This window comes from Rattus norvegicus, chromosome 2 (genome assembly GCF_036323735.1).
Source record: "Rattus norvegicus strain BN/NHsdMcwi chromosome 2, GRCr8, whole genome shotgun sequence".
NCBI lineage: Eukaryota > Metazoa > Chordata > Mammalia > Rodentia > Muridae > Rattus > Rattus norvegicus.
The window spans coordinates 174796322-174808140 of NC_086020.1; the positions used below are offsets into that span (position 1 = coordinate 174796322).

An 11819-nucleotide genomic window follows, 5' to 3' on the forward strand; every position below is an offset into this window, starting at 1 on the left:
CCTTCTTCCCATGCAACTCAAATTTGTATCAAGTTGACAAAACTTAACCAATGCAAATGTCATCCTAACAAAATAGAAACTTAAATGACACTGTAGAACAAATGGATCTAATAGATACCTACAGAGCGTTCCATCTAAACACTGTAGAATAGTCTACTCAGCAGTTCATAGAATTTCTCTAAAATGGGTTATATAATAGGACACAAAGGAAGAAAATAAATAAATAATTGAAATTATTCTCGTATTCTATACAATAGTATAATAATAGAATTCAATAGCAAGAGAAACTACAGACCATACAGAAACTCGGAGATCAAGCTATTAACAAATTAATTAATTAACTGGAACAGAAGGGAGTATTGCCAAGACACTGTTACTAAGCCAGCATCATCCTGACACCCAAACCAGATTAAGAACATGCATGCACACAGATCAAAGCCATCACAATAGAATACCTGTAGTTGGATTTAAGAAAACATGTAAAGATCATAACCTTGTTCAAGGTGGCTTAATTCCAATCAATGCAAGGTGGCTCAGGGGGTGACACTATTAGGAAGTGTGGCCTTGTTGGAGTAGGTGTGGCCTTGTTGAAGTATGTGTGTCACTGTGGGTGTGGGCTTTAAGACCCTCAATCTAGCTGCCTGGAAGCGAGTCTTCTAGCAGCCTTCAGATGAAGATGTAGAACTTTCAGCTCCTCCTGCACCAGGCCTGCCTGGATGTTGCCATGCTCCCACCTTGATGATAATGGACTGAACCTTTGAACCTGTCAGCCAGCCCCAATTAAATGTTGGCCTTATAAGAGGTGCCTTGGCGACTGTGTCTGTTCACAGCAATGAAACCCTAACTAAGACATACATCAACAAATGTAATCTATTATTACAGTATGTGATGTCACATAAATAGACTCAAGATTAAACCCACATGAACATTTCAATAACTGAGGAAGACTCTTGACAAAATCCCTTCATCATGAAAGACCCAAAGAGATTTGGAATAGGAGGAACTTACTTCGACAAAGACTGTGACAAAGTTATCACCAGTGTTACGCTAAACAGAGAAAACCTCAAAGCATTTCCACAGATGAATGACAGAAGTGTCCACTTTCTGTACTCTTTTTCAATATACTCAGTGCTATGCTTGAACGTTTAGCTAAAGCAATAAAACAAGATAAGAATATAAAAGGGGTACAAATAGGAAAAGAAGTCAACGTTGTTTACAGAGGAGATGATTCCAGGCATAAGAAACCCTAGCCATTACAGCACATTGAGATCCATAGAGACAGCGCCAGGACAATCGAGAGCCAGACAGACACTGGGGATGAAAATCAACTAAACACGGGCATAGGAGATCCTAAGAAGCCGAGAGGCAAAATGTCCTCAAATGCATTCTTTGTGCAAACCTGCCAGGAGCACAAGAAGAAGCACCCGGATGCTTTTTCAACTTCTCAGAGTTCTCTGAGAAGTGCTCAGAGAGGTGGAAGACCATGTTTGCTAAAGAGAAGGGGAAATTTGAAGATATGGCAAAGGCTGACAAGGCTCGTTATGAAAGAGAAATGAAAACCTACATCCCCCCCAAAGGGGAGACCAAAGAGAAGTTCAAGAACCCCAATGCACTCAAGGGGCCTCCTCCAGCCTCTTCTTGTTCTGTTCTGAGTACCACCCAAAAACCAAAGGCGAGCATCCTGGCTTATCCATTGGTGATGTCGAAAAGAAACTAGGAGAGATGTGGACCAACACTGCCATGATGACAAACAGCCCTGTGGGAAGAAGGCCGCCAAGCTGAAGGAGTACGAGAAGGATATCACTGCCTGCAGAGCCGAAGGAAAACCTGATGTAGGGAAAATGGGGGTGGTCAAAGTTGAAAAGAGCAAGGAAAAGAAGGAAGAGGAAGACGACGAGGAGGATGAAGAGCGTGAGGAAGAGAAGTAAGACGAAGATGATAATGAATCTGGATGATAATGGTTCTAGAGAAGTTTTGTTCTTGTGTATAAAACATTTAACCCCCCTGTACACAACTCAGTCCTTTTAAGGAAAAAAATTGAAATGTAAGAAAGAAAGAAAGAAAGGAAGAAAGAAAGAAAGAAAGAAAGAAAGAAAGAAAGAAAGAAAGAAAGAAAGAAAGAAAGAAAGAAACAGTGTACCACCCTGAATGGCTGTGTTGCTGGGCTCGGGAGGTTGTTCTGAGAGGGCTGGACAGGCAGACAGGATGTGAAGTGCTACACCCTGGGAGAGATTCAGAAGCACCAAGACATCAAGAACAGCTGGGCGATGCTGCACCACAGGGTGTATGATCTGACCAAGTTTCTGGAAGAGCATCTTGGTGAGGAAGAAGTCCTAAGAGAGCGAGCTGGGGGACATGCCTCTGAGAACTTTGAGGATGTTGGGTGCTCTACTAATGTACAAGGACTGTCCAAAGTGCACATCATTGGACTGTTCCATCCAGGCAACAAGCCACATTTAACAAAAACCTCTGGAAGCTCTGATTACTACTATCAAGTTGAATTCTAATTGGTGGGACCAACTGTGTAGCCCCAGCCACCTCAGCAGTAACAAGAATTAGGAATGTAAACCAATGGAATAGAACAGAAAGGGATCCTTTTTTGACAAATATAGCAAATATATACATTGGAAAAACGGCTTCAACAACAATGGATGCTGGGGAAACTGAATAGTCACACGTAGAAGAATAAAACAAGATCACTGCGTTAGTTAGCAACTTTCTGTTGCTGTAATGAAACGCCACAAACAAAAGTTAAGTCACAGGGGGAAGGATTAGTTCCTCAGGCTCAGAGAGTCCGTAAGAGCAGGAAAGCACAGCCTCAGGTATTCAGAGCAGGGGAACTGGGAGGATAGACTCCAGTTCAGCAGGACTGTGAACTTGACATGGGGTGAGGTTAAGAACACTCAAAGCTAGCCAGGTGGTGGTGGCACACACCTTTAACCCCAGCACTAGGGAGGTGGGGGCAGTCGGATTTCCATGAGTGAGAGAGACCAGCCTGGTCTACAGAGCGAGTTCCAAGACAGCCAAGGTTACACAGAGTAAGAGCAAAACAAAACAACAACTAACACCCTTTCCCCAAAAGCAATACATTAAAACAAAACAAACACTCCAAGTCTGCCACTAGTGACCTACTTTCTCCAAGACTATACCTCAAGATTCCATTCCCTCCCCCAAAGGGGCACAGAACTGTGGACCATGGATTAAACTATGTGAGTCTCTAGGGAACTCACACAAGCCATATTCTACTTCCTGGTCCCCATAGACTTGTGACCATCTCATAATTCAAAATCTATTTGGTCACCATAATCTTTCAAAGTTTCAACACTGTTTTTAAGTTCAAAGTTTCTTTTGAAACTCAAAGCCTGCTCTTAAACTGTGACCTTCTGTAAAAGCAAAAAAGCAAATCAAGTTTTAGGAAGCTGGCAAGGGCAATAGAAATAGCCTTTATTATTAACCTTTATTATTTTGGGAGTCTCTTGGACCTTAGGGAACTTAAATGTAAGCCCCTGTTCCCGAAGATGTCACATATTTCAGACACAGGGATGGGAGGAATTAAGTTGGAATTGGCCTGCAAGCCTTCTCCCCAAAGGATGGCTCTATAGTACTGGAGGAGGTGCACAAGCTGCCTGGGGTTGGGGGTGGGGGTGGGGGTGAGAGGCTGGAGCAAGCAACAGTTCTAACTAGCTGTAAAACCCATGGACCACACAGTGACTAGCCTGGCAAGGCATCTGCAGTGATGCCATGGGTGCTTGGGTAACTAACAGATCTCTGTTTGGACTGAAGGCCTGCTCAGTAAGAGGGAATTCAAGTCTGGTGCTCCAAACCTGTAGCTGGAGAGGTCATAGATCCCAATGGAAAATGTACCATTGCCATCTTCCTAAATCAATTAGTTGCTAACTGTATCCCAAGTACTTTATCCTTATACCCACAAATAAGTGTAGCCCCCACCTCTCGACAAACAAGTCTATTTTTTACAGCAGAGATGACCAACTGGTAAAACTGCAGACTAAGCGAATAGGGGTACCCAGCCCCAAATGATAAATCTACAAGGCAGCTCTTCCAGCTCAGGGACACCGAAGAAGAGGGGGTGTGGGCCACTGCATCAGACTCTTGTCTTTCAAACATATTCCTGCCCAAGAGCACCCTGGCTCTCTTCCTTCTCACTAGTCCACTCAACCCCCACTACTAGGTGGCTCCCTTCAGATGATTCATGGAATACCCACCACAGAGAACATTCTTGAACACACAAGATAATCTCAGTTGTCAGGGAAATTCTCCTAAGACAGCAAATTAGCATTCTACGTTCTTAGCTTAACGTTTTACAGCACATCCAATTCCTTGCTTCACTCACAAGAGAACTGACAGAGGGAACAAACATTCCAGGAAAAACTCGCACCCTCAGCTGAACCTTCCACCAGGCAATTAAACGGTTAGAACTTCAATTACTGTGGAGACATTAAAAAGTTACAGGTCCAGGGCCTAATTACAACTTAGTTCTGGCTATCTTTAGCTCCCTAAATAGCCAGTTTTTTGCCTACCTCCGTGCTGGACCTAACATCCAGTGACTAACAAATTTTTTTAATCTTTTTTTGGGGGATGTATTAACTTAATAAATCCTAGTTTTTGGACAATCAAAAGGCCAGGAATACCATCAGATATCTGAAATCTGTAACTGAAGCTTCTCCATTTTACTATAACCCACCCACTTCATGTTCCCATCATTATAGTTTTAAGAGCCTTGAGTTAACAATTTTCTTTGTTCTGTTATTGTCAAAAGAAATATTAAGCTGTTGCCATGTTGGAACATGGAATTTTGGGTAGTCTAAATCTGTGTACTGCTGATGCTAAAGCCACAGCTCTCCTCGTCAACAGAGTAAGAGGTAGTTTATTCTGGAGCCATTGAGTAACCATGGCCCAGGAACACGGCTTTGGGTTAACCCAATTTCAGGTTCCAACATGGAAGTGGTTTTGTGAAGTTTTATAGCTTGCAGAACAAAGGACGTCCTAAAGGCAAGCTTAAAACTCATTGGTGGATAGATCAGAAAGAGGGTTATAGCAAGATGGGGGGGTGCTTTCTGATACTCCTCGGATGTTCTCTGATGATGTTCTCAGCCTTTGGATTGTGGAGGCCGGTGGTCTGCTAAGTTAATAGACTTCAAAGGATTTTATCTATTAGTCCAGGATGTTGGGGCGGGGAAGATTAGAGCTAGAAATGATTCTGCCTGAGGCTAATGGATATGCTGGCCTCAGCCTCCAACAGTTTCTTCCAGAGCTATACTGGGTTCTTTGCAATAGTGGGAGTGGGCAATTCTGCCATCCCCTACCACCACAAGTGATACTAGCCTGGCATGGTTCCCTTCTCCTAAGGGCCCTTGGAGAAGCTTGCCTATGCTTGGGATCTAAGATAATGTCTCATTGCCTAGACACTATGGAATGGGTGCTAGAGGTATTCTCCACTGTGCGTGAGGACAACAGTCAGGCTCAGTTAGGAAACAATGAGGAGACAGAAGGGAAAACAACAGAGGTGATCCATGCTGGGTAGGAGTCAGACAAGTTTCCCGGTATTCTGCTCCATTTTTTTATTGGATATTTTTTATTTACATTTCAAATGTTATTCCCTTTCCCAGTTTCCCATCCACAAGCACCCTATCCTCCCATCGTCTCTCCCCCTTCTTCTATGAGGGTGTTCCCTGTCCCCAACCACCCCCCTTCCTGCCCTGACATTCCCCTACACTGGGGAGTCCAGCCTTGGCAGGGCCAAGGGCTTCTTATCCCATTGATGCCCAACAAGGCCATCCTCTGCTACATATGCAGCTGGAGCCATGGGTCTGTCCATGTGTACTCTGGATGGTGGCTGGGAGTTCTGGTCAGTTGGTATTGTTGTTCTTATGGGGTTGCAAACCCCTTCAACTCCTTCGATCCTTTCTCTAACTCCTCCAATGGGGACTCTGTTCTCAGTTCAGTGGTTTACTGCTAGCATTCGCCTCTGTCGTGCTCTGGCAGAGCCTCTCAGGAGAAAGCTGTATCAGGTTCCTGTCAGCATGCACTTCTTGACTTCATCAATATTGTCTAGGTTGGTGGATATATATAATTCCTTCAGTCTCTGTCCCACACTTTGTCACCATATCTCCTCCTATGAATATTTTTATTCCCCCTTTTAAGAAGGACTGAAGCATCCACACTTTGGTTGTCCTTCTTCTTGAGCTTCATGTGGTCTGTGGATTGTATCTTGGGTAATTCAAGCTTTGGGGCTAACATCCATTTATCAATGAGTGCATACCATGTGTAGTATTGTTTGTGACTGGATTACCTCACTCAGGATGACATTTTCTAGTTCCTTTTATTTGCCTATGAATTTCATGAAGTCACTGTTTTTGATAGCTGAGTAGTACTCCATTGTGTAGATGTACCACATTTTCTGTATCCATTCCTTTGTTGAAGGGCATCTAGGTTCTTTACAGCTTCTGGATATTATAAATAGGGCTGCTATGAACACAGTGGAGCATGTGTCTTTGTTGTATGTTGGAGCATCTTTTGGGTATATGCCCAAGAGTGGTATAGCTGGGTCCTCAGGTAGTACTATATCCAATTTTGTATCCAATAAGTCCAATAAGTATGAGGAACCTCCAGACTGATTTCCAGAGTGGTTGTACCAGCTTGCAATCCCACCAACAATAGAGAAGTGTTCCTCTTTCTCCACATCCTTGCCAGCATCTGTTTTTGATCTTAGCCATTCTGACTGGTATGAGGTGGAATCTCAGGGTTGGTTTCTTTTTTATTATTCTTTTTTTCGGAGCTGGGGACCGAACCCAGGGCCTTGCGCTTCCTAGGCAAGTGCTCTACCACTGAGCTAAATCCCCAACCCCCTCAGGGTTGTTTTGATTTGCATTTCCTTGATGACTAAGGATGTTGAACATTTCTTTAGGTGCTTCTCAGCCATTGGATATTCCTCAATCTGCTTCATTTTTAGTCATCCTTGTGTGACTCCTCCCTGAACCCCAGCTGCTAAGTATAAAGAATCGTGATAGGAAGAAAAGGGGTCTGGGTAAGTGAGAAGAAAAGACTAAGTTTCAGCAGCTCAAAAATAGGAAAATGAGAGCAATGAAAAAAGTAAAACACTTAAGAAGCAAAGCATGGTGGGGAGGGGATCAGAACTTATGGAAGGGACAGAGCTACAGAGATGGCAGAGAGGCAGGGGCAAGGCTAGGAGCAATAAGACACAGAGGATGAGAGACTTCAAGCACAGGAGTGAGGCCAAGCAAGAAGCAAGCAGCACTCGTTGAGGTCTGGCACCAGCCCGCCATTCTGCACTCCAGTAGAAGCCATGACAGGAGGTAATGATTGTCTCCAAGATGGATTCTCCAGGCAGAAGGAAAACTTCCTGCTTCTTGCATAGTATACCAGGCATGCAAGGATATCTGTGCTCCTCTACCCAACTCTTGCAGAGCATTGCAATATGCCAGGTGACTGGAGTAGCACGTTAAATTTAATTTCTGTTATCTCTCTACATCCCCATCTTCATCCAGTCTGCACCGCACATGGGAGCTAGTTTCTTTTCCATGGAAACCACACAGTTCTCTTGGCTGCCTCTACATGGTCTCTTAGCCCCTGGGGTTGTTTGTTTGTTTGTTTTTGTTCTTCTGGTGTGAAAAAGCTATTGTTCCTTCCATTTTCCAGGTCCCTTTCCAGAAGGAGGCAACCTCCTTCCTTTGAATCTCTTCCTCTAAATCTTTTGTTTTCTTTATGACAGGGTTTCTCTGTGTACCCCTGGCTGTCCAGGCTGGCCTTAAAGCCAGAGACCTGCCTGCCTCTGCTTCCTGAGTGCTGGGATGAAAGGACTTCACCACCAGCTGACTGACCATACCCAGCTGCTCCTACCCCAAATCTTACTGGAAGTAATGGCTCTTGCTTCCTGACCATACCCAGCTGCTCCTACCCCAAATCTTACTGGAAGTAATGGCTCTTGCTTCCAGCTAAGCCAATGGCCCATTCTGAGGCCTGGTGCTCAGTGCTGACGTCTTCTGTGTGATAGCATATAGGAATATTGCTCTAGTTTTTGAGCCACACATTCCTACACGAGAGAAACCATGACTTTCTACTATCTGTATCTCCCAAACCCAGCACAGCGTCTAACGATATTCCCTCCTTGTAATTACTGTTCTTTCCTAAGATGTCTTATAGGGCTGAGAAAAAGAAATTAAGCATCCTGTGCAAAAAGAGGACACAGAAGAGGCCAACAGGGATGTGTGTGGAGCTGCAGCCTTGCCTTCACGAACCCCCAGCCTGAAAGGGAAACCCATGCAAGTAAGCTGTGGTCTCCAGTATGCTAAATGAACTGACATTCTGGGGCGGGGAATGGCCTCTCCAGGACTAGGAAGATGACTCAGCAGTTAAGAACACTAGTTGCTATGGAAGAGGTCCTGGGTTTGACTCCCAGCACCTACGTAGTGGTCTACAAGCATTCCTAACTCCAGTTCCAGTGGGGATCTGATGTTCTCTTCTAACATCCCTGGGCACCAAACATGCATGTGGTGCTCAGACACGTGGGCAGACAAAATACTCACACATAAAATGAAATGAATAAATATAATAAAAAAAAACTTTTTAAAAGCCTCTCCAAGGATCACTGACTGATGCTGTGGTTATGGAGAGCTGGGATGTTATAGGTCAAGAGCCAAATTATCTTGGGCTAATTTTAGCCCTCTTAATAGTTCCTATCTGATGACTGTTAGGTAAACCCTTGCTGACCTTCCCAGACCACTGGCTTTCACCAATCCAAAGGCCGAAGATGTCACCAGGCACTGAGGTCTACAGCAGAGACGTCCCTGCTTTGCTGCGACTTCGCCGTAACCGCTTTGCCTGCCTGGTGCTTCCTTCTGTTGGTTTGTTGGCTGTTTTTTGACCCAGGGCCTCAAGAAGCCCAGGCTGGCCTCAGATTTGCTGAGTAGACAAGGACAGCCTTGAACTTTGATCCTCCTGTTTCTCTCTCTACAAAAGTATGGCATCATGTCCAGGGAAACATTTGGGTGATAAGACCACACTGGAAATGTAAAAGGTCTGTCAGAAATGAGGATATTTTAAAGAAACACAGTGTCTCTTGATCTTCATATCAGACTGTTGAAATAATGAACTTCAAAGAAACGGGAATTTTACCAGGAATCTCACTCAGGATGGAAGAAGGAAAAAAGAACCATTAAGAGGAAAAACTTGATAGAGATTTCACATAGTTCTAACAACTGGTCAGACTTCCTTAGAGGATAAGACAGAAGCCCAGACAATATTTGTTGGTGCCAGCACCGACACGGTACTGAGAATCGGGCGAAAGCCTTCGGGATGAAAGAAACACACACACACACACACACACACATACACACACACACACACACACACACACACACACACACACACAGGTTATCGTGTCAAGCCAGGAGAGGAAGAAAGGAAGAGAAAGGGGGGGGGGGAGGGAGAGAGAGAGAAAGGAGAAAGAAGGAGAGGAAGAGCAGAAGAGAGAGTGAGAGTCTCCTGTAGCTTTATTCACCACTTATATACCCAAGTCTCCAGGTAGAAAATAACTGGGAAGCACAGTGGGAAACCCTGGCTCGTGACTACCTGGCTCGTGACTTCGTGACTTCGGTAACAAAAGACTGACTACTATGAGACCTGAATTAATTAGGGAGAAATCCGAGAAGACCAGCCTGAATCTCAAGGATAAAGGCTGAGGAAGCAAAAGGCAGAAGTAAATTGACCACCACCCAGGTGTGGTCCAGGTGTGTCGGTTCCACAATCATCAGCCGGGCTCAGCAGAGGTCATGCAGTGGAGACACCGGGTGTTTACTACTTAGTCTTTTCTTCCTGTGCCGTAAATACATGGGAGAGGCCTCTGTCCAACAATCCCATGACTTCTTAACTGTGGCCATGCAGTTACAAAGCGGCCAGGCCCAAATCCAATATGGCTCACTACAAATATTGGGTCAAGGGCAGGTGGGATTTCTTAGATGTACATATTCTTGACCTTCTATTTAAGCTTCAGTCTCATGTCAGGACCCTGGAAATGGGTTTCCCTGGATCTCTTCATCCTCCATCCCCCAGTGGGGCCACACGGAATATGAATGTCTTCTGCTTTATCTCTAGCTGGCCCTTTTCATCGGCTTATTACAGATGGCTGACTGCACACAGGTTGCACCCGTAACCCCAAGTCCAATAACAGGAAGAAGAACAGGGGATCTAGGTCAGTTCCCCTCAAGTCCATCAAGGTGACTGACAGGGCAAATGGGTTTAAATAGAAAGTGAGAGTAGCACATGGCTGGGCCATCCTGGTAAGGTGTAGATCTGACCACCGTCACCATCTTGGCTCCATTGTCTCCTGCAAACGGGTCTCACGAGTTGTCAGGATCGTGTCAAATCCTTTCCTGTCAGACAAGTTGCCTGCTCCATCTTCTAGCCTACCTCATGGAAGTTTGAAATTGCTTGCCGTGCATTGTTTTATTCGTCTGATAGTGGAATGGAGATCTGAGTCTCTTTTTAGACTATCTTTACTCCCGCCAGGTCGGTTAAAGGTGAAGCAAAGTCCAGTTCAGGCATTCCTAAGTGTCTGTGAGTTTTGAGAAAGACAGAGGTGAACGGACAAATGTCTTTCAAGGAGACAACATCCGTTCTCCCAAATAGCTCAGAAAAGTAGGCGTTAGCATGCGTCATGTAACAGGAAGATCCATGTTGTTCTAAAACCCAGGAAGAGGCTCAACCAATGATGATGAGTCTGCAGCAAAGGAATTCAGTTCATGGAGGAACTCAGTCATCCAACTACTGCGCTTAATTTTATCCCAACCCAGACAGGGAGCACAGCAAGCTCAGGAATAAGCGTCACACGGGACTTGATTTTGGAGGATTCTTCCAGGAGCACTGTCAGGAGAGGAGTGGACAGGGTCAAGCTGAATGCAGGAAAGATGCTCAGAGAAGTGCAAGGAGCCATGTGGAACACACAAGGGTGGGGGCAGGGAGGTCTGGCTTCCGAGAGTTCGCATCAAAGAGCAGAGTTAGACAGGTTTTGGGGTATAGGCAATCATTTCTGAGGTTCTGTACAGAAGGAAGTAATTGAGGATGCGTGGCCCGTAAAGAAGCCACAATAGAGGTGGAGGTTTTGGGATCACCCTTGCAGACTCGGTGGTGTGACAATGAAAGAGGATGAGACGGCCCTCAAATGAGTGGGAACAGTGAGAGCGAGCCCAGCACCAAACCTGCAGAACGTCTACACTGAAGGAGAGAGAAGGGCAAAAAGAGTCCATCCTGGATGTCCCTGCCCCTAGAGAAATGGCAGGTGTGGCTGCCGTGCCACATGTGTGTCAGTAGGTGGCAGAGAGGAGAAAATAAGAGTGCCCTTAGTGTTCTGACCAATGAACATCTGAGTGATTGGTAGCTAACATTCCCTAGGGAGGGAAAAAAAAAACGAGTCCAAGATGACCACCAGTCTGGCACCAAGCAGGACTGGACAGGTTCTGAGGACAGGAGCAAGTCAGAGGCTAGAAGAATCCCACCTGGAACCCGGGGCCCCAGGCAAGAGCAAGCCAGAGACAGATGACTCTTGCAAGGGGCCACTAGGGCAGGCTGGCTGGGATAACTACCAAACTGGTGCCGTGAGGCCTAGACTGGGAGCTAGACTAAGATGACCACCAGTCTGGGGCTCTGCAGGCTTGTGGAGGCAGACCTTGTCTAAAACGAACCCTGTCTGGTGCCATAATACACGGGTGGGCCTTAGCACTCCTGAGGACACTCTTGAGACAACCCCAGACACTCAGGGACTCTAGGTGCCGCTAAGAAGAGCA

General features: G+C 45.4%; 1 non-coding gene across 1 annotated transcript; it reads left to right on the top strand.

The window, feature by feature from the left end:
- The first annotated feature begins 11292 nt into the window (after positions 1-11292).
- LOC120101301 (small nucleolar RNA SNORA17) lies at positions 11293-11421 on the top strand. The gene has a single exon (XR_005501676.1). It is a non-coding gene; the product is annotated as a small nucleolar RNA SNORA17 (small nucleolar RNA).
- The last annotated feature ends 398 nt before the right edge of the window (positions 11422-11819 follow it).